The 12,702-nt window shown below is 38.5% G+C and overlaps 1 long non-coding RNA gene across 1 annotated transcript; it reads left to right on the forward strand.

The window, feature by feature from the left end:
• The first annotated feature begins 4,794 nt into the window (after window positions 1-4,794).
• On the forward strand, window positions 4,795-12,352 carry LOC135406646 (uncharacterized). The gene is made up of 4 exons (XR_010426395.1): window positions 4,795-4,830; window positions 7,200-7,311; window positions 11,100-11,174; window positions 12,166-12,352. It is a non-coding gene; the product is annotated as an uncharacterized LOC135406646 (long non-coding RNA).
• The last annotated feature ends 350 nt before the right edge of the window (window positions 12,353-12,702 follow it).

Raw genomic sequence — 12,702 nt, forward strand, 5'->3', positions numbered from 1 at the left:
TTAACAGAATGAAATAGAAGCTTCAGCTTTATGACCTTGGCTTAAAACTTGTCCACCATTTTTTCTTCTAGTTTTTTTTGCATCTCCACCTAACTCTATATGAAATACAGCTGACCTTTTCTCATAACATGAAATTATAGAAACATATGGTTTCGCTGGTAAAATCTAAACATCTTCTCTTATACCTGAACTATAAAATGGTCCTAAAGTGCCAGCAAGGGTTCTTGAATTTATAGAAAAATAGTTGTCCTGATTTCACACTGTACTACTTGGACTGAGTAGAGAATCTTCAATTGTAATGTACTAAACCACACAGAGACAAAGCTGTGCATGTCAGGCTTGCTAGCTGTCATGGTGCAGGCAGCAGCAAATTACTCAGTGGTTAAAAGATTTGATGTTAAGGAACAGTAATGGAAGTGAAACATGCTTTTCATAATAAGTATTTCGTAGCAAAAAAAAAAAAAAAAAAAGAAGAAAGCATTTATTTTTGTCCATAAGCATCTTGACTTCAGTTCAACAGAAACAGCATAACCAAAATGTTGTGGCAATTTCTCAGTCACTGGCTGTTTTGATTCTCAATGTGGCATAGCAATTTAGAGAAGAAACGTTGAGGAAAAGCAACTGGACAGTTTTAGGGCCTTAACCCAGAAAAGGGGCTGGGTTAAGTTGTTTGGGTTTAGGGGTTTGGATTTTATTTCTACTTGGGATAAATGCAGACATATAAACATCAGGGTATAGGGCAGGGCAGGATAACTTAATGTTCTGTCAAACATAGCGCAAAACTTGTTGAAGCTGGTGGCCAGACTAGTTTCTACAATATGTCATCATGAAACTTTTGATTTGTCTGTTCTGAAAAGAAAGGTGACACATAGGTTGTTTTTTGTGAGTAAATGGAAATTGCACAAGGACTACTTTGTAATTTGCATCTGAATTCAATCACTACTACCTAAATAATGTAAAACATGGTAGAGGCTTTTGCAAAGAAGACCCTCAAGACTTTACTTGTCTCAGTGCTTACTGGAAGAAGAGTCTACATGCTCGAAAGCTTGTCGGCATTTCTAGTGTGGGTTTTCCTCTCTGTTTCTCCATATTTTTCATCTTTCAACTCACGGGCTGCCACAGGTCTGACAATATTACTGCACCCTCTGAAGGGGCAATTGTACCTCACCACTGAGTGGGTCAAGCCACTGATCAAACTACAGGTTTTCTGTTCAAAATACTGTGTATTTTAATGCACATTCCTATGACTGAAAAGAAAAAAATCTTAATATAAACTTATTCAGTTGCCTCCATGGTTATTTTTTTAGAAGTACTTCAAGGCAGTTTGGTGTTAGCAGTTTTTGGTAAATCCCAAGTGCTGTAAATCCCTGCTTGTTCACAGGTACATCTATGATTTAAAAAAATGCTGTGATGTTTTATGCAGCTCTTCAAAACAGGAGAGAACCAAAGGGACATGATTTAAGATAAAGAGTGTGATTGAGCAGTAAGTACGCTTGAATATGTTCCTGTGGCTGTTAAAGAAGCTTAATGATTTGGGGGTTGCTTTATTTTAAGAATCCCTTTGGCTTGACGTTAGTATTCACAGCAGATGCAAAATTACCTAATTTGAAACTGATGTGTGCTACTCGGGGAAGACAGATCTCTGAGTTAGCTCTGTTAGTTTCCAAATTCCATGAGATCTGATAGCTGGGATGTAGAAATCAGCTCTCCAGATCGCATTGAAACTGTGGTCTTTCTGCTGGGACTGACAACTGAGAAACGTTACATGCTCTAAGAAGTGAGCTGAGGCCATCAGTTCTTCCCATATGTCACTGAGCTGCTGCCAGAAGTTAATGACTTTTAGCCATTGCTGTTCTGAGCTTGCTTTATAATGAGCAACTAGTGACAAGCTACCTATCTCATTAATCCTAGAGCTATGAAAAGTCTTTTTTAGTTTTCTCAGGATTATTCCATGCCTTCAGCAGAAGCATTTTACTGCTTCCAGAAGGCTGAAGGATGCTTGGGAAACAGACTGCTGGGAGGATGTTTGGTAAGCAGACTTCAGTTCTGTGTGGGTTGTTTTTTTAATGTTATACTATGCAACATAACTACAAGTGAGGAAACGTTAGCTTCAGACAGTGGTTTGGATGAGTAATTACTTATGTTTTCAGTTCTTACTTTTAGACAGGAAGCTAAAATGATTCAAAAGTAAAATTAAAAACAAAGGGGTGGTATGCAGTAGTACACTTCAGTGAGAAACTGGAAAGTGAATCCTCGAGGAAGTCTATCTTTCTCCTACCTGACCACTCAAATGCAAGGGCAGCATGACCTGAACTCAGCCTGCCTGATGCAAAACGACAGATGTACCTTCTTAGTAGTCCAGTCTTTTTGCAATGAGTAACAGTACTCCTGGTATCATATTGGACAGACAGTAGAAGGGTGTACTTTCATGTCACAGATATGCCTCAACAGGCATCAGACTTGCAAACCTGCAAGTCATAGGAAAGTATGTAACAGGGTACAGAAAGTCATCCATAGTGAAACCAAAACCCAAACTGCTTCTTGCAATTGGAGCTAGCTAGTTTCCAGCTGTGTTTCTAGAGCCATTCTTACTCCTTTCCCACCCTATTTTTCTTTCATTTTGGATGTAATATGAGTGACTTCCTTCCTGTGAGGGAACTACTGATCCAAGCTACTTGTTTGCTCTGAGAAGCTGTCCCAGAGGTCCATTTCCACCTTAGGCTGTGGCATAACTGGGGGAGACAATCTAGGGGACTGCACCCTTTTGCATCAGTTGACCTATGCTAGTAGGCCAGAGCTCTTCTATGGATTCCTACTCTATTACAGAGTCTAGTGTGAGTTTGGTTTCAAATGGATGATCAGTGGGAACACTTCAGGGCAACAGTCTCTATATAAGTCCATGGTGTCATTTAATCAACACACTTGCATACTGTGCGGTTGCAAAGGAGGCAGATAAATTATACAAACTGTGCCAGTGTGAATCACCAGCAACAGAAACCCATACACTCTATCAATTATAAGACTTTACTTGCCCCTCCTGTGTTCTGCTGGTCTTTCTTTTTTTTTTTTTTAATTGCTTTTTCCTCCAACTAATTGATATTGCTTTTAAACACAGTGTCAGTAGCTGAACTTCAGTGTTCCAAGCCCGACTCTTTTAGCTCACGTTTGACTTCTGTAATAAGTGGGTCAAAACACAGTTCACTGGAGACAAGTTAGTTTCTTACATCGGTTATTAATAGCTGATATTACTGAACATTTTAGACAAGCTCTCTTTCTCCTACATGCTCTCTCTCATGTGCTTGCTTTCTTGCTCTCACTTGCCCTCACTGTTGCTCTTCCTATCACTCGCCTGCACTCATTCACGCCCTTGCTCTCCCTCATACTCTTTCTCACTTGCTCTTGCTCACTCTTTATTCTTGTTCTCCCCCTTTCGTGCTGCCTCATTCACCCTCACCCTTTATCATGCCCTCTTGCACACCACCTTGTACACACTCTCTCTTTCTCTTCATTTCCCTGTTATGCTGTCAAAGCCAGACTCCTGAATTCCAGCTGCCTAGAAAATCCTTTAAAATACCTTCTCAATTTATAAGCTTTTAGAGATGCACAGTCATACTAACTCTGTTGGCCTGTCTCTCATTGCCTCAATTACCTTGTACATATTGTTACTGCAAAATGTTTTTTTGAAAAGTGAGGCGTTTTTAAATGGATTGTAGATTGACTCATATTTTACAATATAAACACCTACATTTTATTCTGTAATTACAGTCCTGGAACACTTTCTGTTTCTTCTTACTTCTGTGAACTAAAGCTCGGTGTGGACTGTGCATATGGCTCTTGGCTTTAAGTAGCAGTAGTTAACTTTTCATCTGTTTCAGCTCTCTGACATCCATATAATTGCAGATTGACTTTTTGAAAGTTTGGTGAGGTTTTTAAGTTCTGAAATTTATTTTCCTTATTTCTTGCAAGAAAAACAAACGTGAATTTATCTGTTGATTCATACTTTCTTCCCCACCTTCTTTTTACTACTCCAGTAAACAAAATGAAAGACCAAAGGCTGAAGATTTCTCCATTTTGTCAGAAATCCCTTCCCTTCAAAACCAAGCTATTTTTATTTATTAAAATAGTCCTACTGGTGTGTTTGGTTCAATTCACTTCATAAAGTAGGCAGTATCTAATTTAATTTGTTTCAGAGAGTACGTTTTTAGATGTGAAACTGTATTCTCAGAAACAGGATACAAGTGACTTCTCACATGTCTTTGTTGTTGAGAGAATACTCAGGACACACAGAGTCAGATCCCACACAGTAAAACACATGAACTTGAAGTGTCACATGATGATAAACCACTTGTATTAATATATATCCATCATTATTTTTCTGCCTGTGATTGTTCATTTAGTATGTACAGATTTTGTATGCAAGCGGCATACAAAGAAATGAGAAAGTTAAAAAAGGACTTGCAAAATATAAAGAGAAAATTTAGTTGAGGTTAAAAATGTACTCAACCCCATCTCATTAAATTAATCTTAAATATTAATTTACAAATGTCACTATTGTAAGTTTATGCTTGAAGGTCACAAATTCTAATCCTTGTTTAAAATCTGGCTATACTCTATGAATGTACTTAATTCTAAATTCTTAGGAATAAAGCTTTGGGCTGATTTTCACGGACTGGAGTTGGATCATTAATAGTAATAAAGGCTGTGTCTTTTGCAATTAATATTGGAAAATACTTTTTTTGTGATGGGCAAGCAAACAAGCTAAACTCATTGCATCAATTTTTTTTTTTTTCCCACAGAGCAAGTAGGCTAACGGGATTTTATATTTTGCAGGTGAGTACATACGACTTAGCTTTGAGATTATCACAAGCTGAAAATGCCCCAGTGTTCTGTTTTGCTTGTCAAATTCCTGAGCACACAGATTTTTTTTCTACTGGAGAGTTCAGGAGCACAGGATATGTGCTCCAGCAGGATGCCCTGGCTCACAGTGAGAAATAAATAGGACGAGGCATTCTGAATATGACTGACTAGAGACAGGTTGGGACTCTTTATAAATCCATGTATGCACTTGCATACAGGGGCAAATAACTTTCTTGCCTTGCATGCGTTGTCTTCAGAATATGTCTACTGAGATTGAGGTTTGCCAAAACATGTTTGAGAAAACCGTTTTGACCATCCTTACTGAATAAATGGGGCTACTAATATAAAAGGGATTCAATAATTACATGCTCTAGCACTTTATATACAATTACCTTCCAGGGACACTTGCCTTTTAGCCCAGGAACGCGTGACAGATGTTAGCAGAGTTGGTTTTATGGATTTTTTTAATACCTTGGAAAAAAATTGTTTCATTACATTTCTGGTGCCTGTGCACAGGTTTAAAAGAAGAACAAGAAAATAGGATATGTTTTTTGGGAGGGAGAATGGGTAGTATTATAATTGGCCTTTGAGTTAATTTTTTTTTTTCGGAATTATGACAGTTGGATATTATCAGTATATTGTCTGTTAACCAATATTGTAACACTCTCAGCAACAATTCATGTAATGGAATTATTTTACTGAGCTCTAACTTTTGGTTGTCAGAAGGATTTTAAGCTGCTGCTTTGTTGTGGGGTTTTTTTCTCTCCTTTTTTTTTTCTTCTTTTTTCTTTCCTGTTTTTTTTTCAAATGAATCATTGCAGTCTTTTGCTACTGTTTTTGTGTTTACACAAATGGGTACCTTAAAAATGTTACAAACATAAAAGCTAAATTGTTTTGACATCAGATGTTCCAGGGTAGATTTTTGACAAAAATGGAGTGTAGACTGTTTTGCCAGCCCTAAAGGGATAATGTAATGAGTGCATTAGTGTCTGGTATAGTTTCTTCATTATTGCAAGCAAGCAGATTTTTCTTTTTAAATTACTTAATTGAAGCCAAGGTAAATTTTCCTAACCAGTAAATCAGTCTAGCATGCATTTTCCTTCTTCAGGAAAGAAATGAAGTCCTCTGTTTTCTCATGTGATCAACTGTTTTACTGGTTTTTTTAAAACCAAAAAAATACAGACCAAAACAAAAAAACCCTTTGGCCAAATGAAGAGGACTTTCCTACTTTTATCTGGGGAAAAGACAAAATAGTATTTGAGCATAATTTTAAATATCACTCTGGTGTAGGGATCAGTCATGCTGTTTCCTTGCCTTTTCTATCAAAAATATCTGTGAAACTCTCTTGTTCTTAGAGAGCAGATCATAAATAACCACATTTCTCCCAGAGTCTGACAACTGCCTGTTTTTCATCCCCAGCTGACTTTGCTGATCCTGAAGAAACTCCATAGTATACAACAATAGTCTAGCACAGTAATGAGTCTGCTTCCTAAACAAGCCAGCCCTGTGGATGTCTGCTTGCCTTTTATTTTCAGCATAATCTTTATTCTAAGCAAATGTAGAATTCACCTGTAATAATGCGGTGTGTATTTAAGATACTACAAATATCAGTGAACAACCTTTAATAGGACATAACAGTTGTCAGGATGTGTTGGTAAAGATTTCCCAGAAGAGACTATATTTCAGCTAGAAAAGGGCAAACCTGCCAACTTATTTTGAGATTAGAAGCACAATCAGTGGGCATGTTCCACCAACTGCACAAAGAGATATTGAAGATAATACTTCATCTTCAGATGAAGCATTGCCCTTTCTCCAAAATAATATCTAATTATTAATGCTTGCCCAAGAATAGCTGTGCTGCTTCATGCATCTCACCTTTTTAAATACCTGCACTTTTAGACTTGGTCTTTAGGATTTGGAACATCTAGCATAACCTTTAGAGTTTAATTTTTGGTATAAATTAGGTAAAGAAAAATCATCTATTAACCATTAACAATAGAGCTAGCAGGTCACCCTTGACAGTGACTAATAATCTTCAAAGAGAACTCCATGATGAAAAAACAATTGCTGAGACACTGATGACAGCCTATCAGAAAGTTATTAGCACACATCACATTATCACAGCAAAAATAGCAAAATACTTTCTTTGCTCAGAGAGTAAAGGATTTTAGAAGATAGGGAAGATGCATTCACAAAGTTTGGCTTTCTCACTGTATATGGGGAGTATGGATGAAATGGTTACAAGCATCAAAAGAGAGAAGGGACACATGGACCCATCATAAACGAATTTTAGGAGAGCTCTGTCTTCAGTTGGTACTGACACTTTCTACTGGTTACTTTAGTTGTGCATGGGACTTGGATGAGCAAGGCACTGGAATTTACAGCAATTATACAAAACAAGAGAAGAACACGCCTCATTACTATGTTTCTGCAGAACTGTATGTCTCAGCAAATGTGAGTAGTTGGTGCTTTTAAACATGTGAAGACATACCTCTTCCTCTGTAAGACCAATGGTCAGAAAGACCTGGATTCTGGGAGCTTGTATCCACATATTTTGCTTATGGGAATTCTGTTATTCCTGCTCTTAAGTAGGTGCAGGAGTCCTATGATTACTTTGTCTTATCAGAATTGTCATGAGGTATTCAGGTGTTTCTAAGCATTACATAGGTGCTGTGTTTCTAAAAATTAAATGACTTGGCAAACCTTGAAGATTAGTAAATGGATAAACTCAAACTAAACGTGTTTGGATTCAGTGTCTCCATCCTATCTTTGTTAGTACTGTAAAATTTTACCTCTTTCTATTTAGTGTTTCAAAAACATGCACACTGAAAGTTATTTAATTAAATTAATCTGCTTCTGAGTTAAGCTACAGATGTGCAAGGCTCCAGAGGTTAGCTTAAGGCTGAGATTCACTGCAACTTCAAACAGGAGCTCTCTGTTTTGTACAGCAGAAGAAAAAATGAGACTTTTTTCATTTCCTGTTAAAGGTCATGTTGTTTTTCAGAAAATGTGCTCAGTATTTCTCCTTTAGTCGTGTTAGCATATTAGCCTTTGAGGGAAGAAACACAATGAGTTTTCTTCAATTGCATAATTGCTCTTGATCCCTATTCAGTGTGATTTGCCACTTCCTACAGAACTGAGGAGCAAAATTGACAAGATTACTATGACCAGTCATCTTGTTTTGGCACAGCCAATGCCTAAGTCTTCATGTTACAGTCTGTAAAGATTAGTTGCTTGATACTGCTAGAAACAGAATTTAACAGAACCTGGTTTTTCTGGAGTTCCTGAGCTCCAAAAAGTGTCCAAGAGTAGACAAACTAATGAAGTATGCATTAGACAAGTGGACAGGGAGCTGGACTGCAAAATAGCTGACCTGCTGGCCTCAGAAGGTTGTGATAGTGGCATGAAGTCTAGCTGGAGGCCAGTCACCAGTTGCATACCCCAGGGTCCGCGCTGGGGCCGATACTGTTATCCTTGACCTGGACAACAGGGCAGAGTGCGCTCCGAGCAAGTTTGAAGAAAATGTAAAGCTGTGAGGAGTGTTTGGCACACCAGATGTCTGTGTTGCCCTTCAAAGGCATCTTGACAGGCTGGATAAACAGGCCAACAAGAATCTCATGAAGTTCGACAAAGACACAGGCAGGATCCTGCATCTGGTGAAGGATAACTCCCTGTGCTAGTACAGACCAGGGGCTCACTGTCTGAGAAACAGCTTTGCAGAACAGGCACTGGGGGACCTGTTGGCCCAAAAAAATTGTGCATGAGCCCCTGGGGCAAAGAAAGCTGTATTAGGAAGAACATTGCCAGGAGTTCAAGAGAGGTTACCCCTGTACTCTAATCATTCCTGGTGAGACCATATCTAGAGCGCTGTGTCTGGATCTGTCCTCTCCAGTACAAGAGGAGACATGGACATAATGGAGCAAAGATCAAAAGAGGATTCAGGGAGTATATACATGGCCGTACAAGGGGAGGCTGAGAGAGCTGGGATTGTTTAGCCTTGAAGAGAAGGCTCAGCTGCTGCAGGGAGAGTTTGCTGCATTTGGTACACTGTAACAGGCTGCCTGCAGAGGCTGTGGAGTCTCCACCCTATGAGATATTCAAAACTCAACTGAGCATGATTCTGTACAACCTGCTTGAGAGGAGGGGTTTGGACTAGGCAATCACCAGTTTCTGAGATAAGCTGTGATTCTGTAACTTGGTACAATCCATGAATCCCTGGTACAGTGCCAGATGGAAACCATCACAGCCTCTTCATGAGGCCAGTGGTTATTTAGCCTGAAATAAAGGTAGACACATTCTGCTTTTGACTAGACTGATCCACACAAATAGGAATAGAACTGCAGTTTTATTGTGCCAGACCTGTTTTCTAGCTGCTTCCACAATATTGACCCGCTTAAATGGAGATAGAAATTAAGTTTCAAGCGCTGAACATATTCAATTAATAGAGATTGCTGAGTAACTCTTTTGCAAAGCTCCTAATCTGCAAACACTTTTCTAATCGATAACTACTTCTGTTCAATATAACCCCAAGGTGACTGTATTCTGTCAGCCGAGAGTGAGACATGGAGCTCTTGAAGACCTGGAAAGATTCATGTCTTCAGGAAAGATTTTCATTTTTTTTCATTACACCCTAGAGTAGCATGAAAATCAGCATTCCTCATTCTCTTCCCTTATTGGTATGCTCATCTCTTAGCTGCACAAGGTTTCCAAGAGATTCTTTTTCTACCGTTCATGCTGTGATTTAAGGGTCATTCCCTGATGGGACATCTGTTGGTGGGTAAATGCTTGCATACCTTCCCCAAATTCTTTGTGTCTTCTACTTCAGTCATTAACTAAGTCCAAGCCAAGAAGTGACATGTTTAGAGAATTTCCAACAGTGCTGTGAGTGAATTGAGATATATTGGCCAAATTTGACCATTATGTTACATATACATTACAATGTATTCTTGCTGTAGTATGTTTTAATCCGCATTTCATGATAAGGAAAGCCTCTTTGAACTTACCTGCAATGCGTAGTGGTCTGATTAATGAATATTCATACAGAGAAAATGGTGTCTGTTGTGATGGACATCAGGAGAACAGTAATTGGTTTCGGGATTGATGGATGTTTATGCTGTAGTTTACCCAAGACAGCGCATGCTGGAAGCATTAGCATCCTGTTTTCCTTGTCAAAGCTCAAAATGAGTGGAAACAATTTTTATTTTTTTTTCTGTGCAAGTTGAGTAAGTGGCAGTTTTTAATTTTACACCATTTTTTCTGTCAAGTCTCTCTCTAGGTGGCAGAAAATTGTTGCACGTGGTAAATCTCTTAGCGCTATTGTCAGGGGAAAAGAGTTGCTGGTTTAGATGATGCTCCTGAGTAGCACGGAATTTCTTTTATTTGACTTCAGAGCTGCATCAGAAGTAGCTGGTTCTCCTCTATGACCCTGAATCAGACAAACATACGTGTGCTCAATACCTGTCACTCAGCCAGCAGGAACAATAAAGCTCGTTCAGCATATTGTTCCAAAGGGACCCACAGTCACATCAGGTCCCGTGAAATCTCTGTGCCCGTAAGATGCAGGCAGATAATCAAACAGAGGAGGAACACCAAGAAAATGGCCAAATTCACAGATCCTTGGGGAAAAAAAAAAAAAAAGAATAAATTTCAGGCTTCCAAGCAGTTCCTTTATTACATCTTTCTTTTACTGAAAGGAGGTACCTGTTCAAATGGTATTGAAAGAAATAAACATTCAAATGACAACAATGTGCTACAACCTGCAAGCCAGAGATATCTGTTACAGGAATGCAGTGCAGTTTCACGTTGCAAGACATGAGGAATTTTTGCATTCCACAACTAAAATGCTGTATATGAAACTTGTTTATTTGCAACTTGTTTTTCCCCAAATGCATCAGTACTTCAAGGGCACATGCTAAAAAAGCAGATGGATTTACAGATGGAACAAGGCTGTTATGGATTTCATATCTTATTTTTGTTGCTTGAGAGAAAGTAGGAAAAATTGCCTGATATGTAAAATTGATGATTAATGTCTAAGTACTTACACGTGACAATCATTGGGAAAACAACTTCATTTTTCTGCAGGGATTCCACAGAGAAAATGGAATACACAGAAATTTTTCTGTTCATTCATCCACATAGCAGTGGAAAAGGCTGAAGGTAGACTGCACAAGTCTATCCTTCAGTCAGCTTACTCTAAAATGTAGTGGGATCACATTGTAAACCAATTTTATCCCATTGATCAGGTGGAGCTTGAGAGATGGATGGATTTTTCTTGATCATTAGAGTAGCAGTCCTTTGTATCTGGCACTTACTCAAGGGTAAGTAGTGCCCTGTGCCTTGTGAACATCATTTCATCAGTTCTTGCAGGGCAGCAAAGCTATATTACAAGATGCTGTTTCTGATGGGACAGAAAAAAAAAGTCAACAAAAGCATGTTTTGCAATTTTACATGAAGCACAGCCTTTCTGAATCAGTTTACTTCTCTGAAGTCTAACTGAAGTGTTTTTATGCAGCTTGGAGGCATACATTGCTTGGGAGCAGACTGCACTCCTGTTTTCTGTGTGTGTGTGTTTGCGTGCCTTGATCTCTCGTTCTACGAAAAAGCCTTTTTCCTTCTCGTGGCTAGTGAGATTTATGCAGTTGGCAGGCATTTCAAGTTGTAATTGTGAGTAGCTGGATGTTAACCCAAACGCTTTCTTTGCATGCATGCAATAAGCAATAGGGGGGAAAAGAACGAAAGGGCAAACTAGCTTGCTTGGTTATACAAACAAATTGACTACTGCTGCCCATCAAGTCTTTCACTGCAATAGGGACTCGCTGCTCTTGTGAGTTGCTGGTGCCAAGACTATTACATGTTGTACCTACCATCAAATCAGCTTTCTATACTAATTAAAGCTCTTGGAGTTCTCTCTTGGCATCTTGTGCAAATTGGCTGTAGCTTTGGACATAGGCATAAATATGTGGTTGTGTCAGTGTAAATTCTCAGTACCATTTATTTTGATTCCTAGAACGTGGAAGAATAGGGCTTAATATTTTCAGCTTCTTTCTACTACTTTAATTAAAATCAATAACTGTCACCGTGATAATGGATGGTCTTCCTGGACAAGAGCTATTGGCCTGTTCAGAGAGAATAGAGTGAAGGGAAAAGAGTTGTAAGATCATGAATTGTCTTACCCACTAGATATGATGTCAAGATCTTACAAACAATAATTTTTTGCATTTGTTTTTGAGAGAAAAGGTGAGAGGATGAATGGGAGTGGATAGTATTTAAAAATAAAAAACCGATCTCGAGCTGTTTCTTTTAATTTAGTTTCAGAGATGAATGGGGAGATTCTGTTCTAAGCACCGACCCTGACTTTTGCCAATGCTGTATTTCCAACCTGAAGAGATTTTCAGACTAAATGGAAATCACACAGAGAACTCTGTCACTACTTAGACTCTGTCTTGACAGTCAGTCTTCATTTTGGGTGCTGGCCACCACATCTCCACTACTCAGTCAAAAATTAAGTTTAAAACAGTGTGTTTGAACTAAACGTCTCTCTTGGGAATAAATGGAAATAATATGTTAAGGTATTTTTTGTTCTACACCTGGCAAATCCAGAGAGTCTTACTGCATGTTGAATTGTTTAAAGTGCAGAAAACATCCCTGGTATGATATATGTAAGAAATGAATGTATCAAATGTATTCTATAAATAAAGCAAGCTATTCTATTAGGCTGTGCCTTTCGGAAAAATAATATGCAGCTTGGCAGTGTCAGAAACTATTTCCTTTTTCTTCTTTTATATTACTTCTTTTTAGTTTAGGCCAATCTTTTTTCTATTTCATTTTTCCACACAACTCAGCTCA

This window comes from Pseudopipra pipra, chromosome 2, assembly GCF_036250125.1.
Source record: "Pseudopipra pipra isolate bDixPip1 chromosome 2, bDixPip1.hap1, whole genome shotgun sequence".
In the NCBI taxonomy this organism is placed as follows: domain Eukaryota; kingdom Metazoa; phylum Chordata; class Aves; order Passeriformes; family Pipridae; genus Pseudopipra; species Pseudopipra pipra.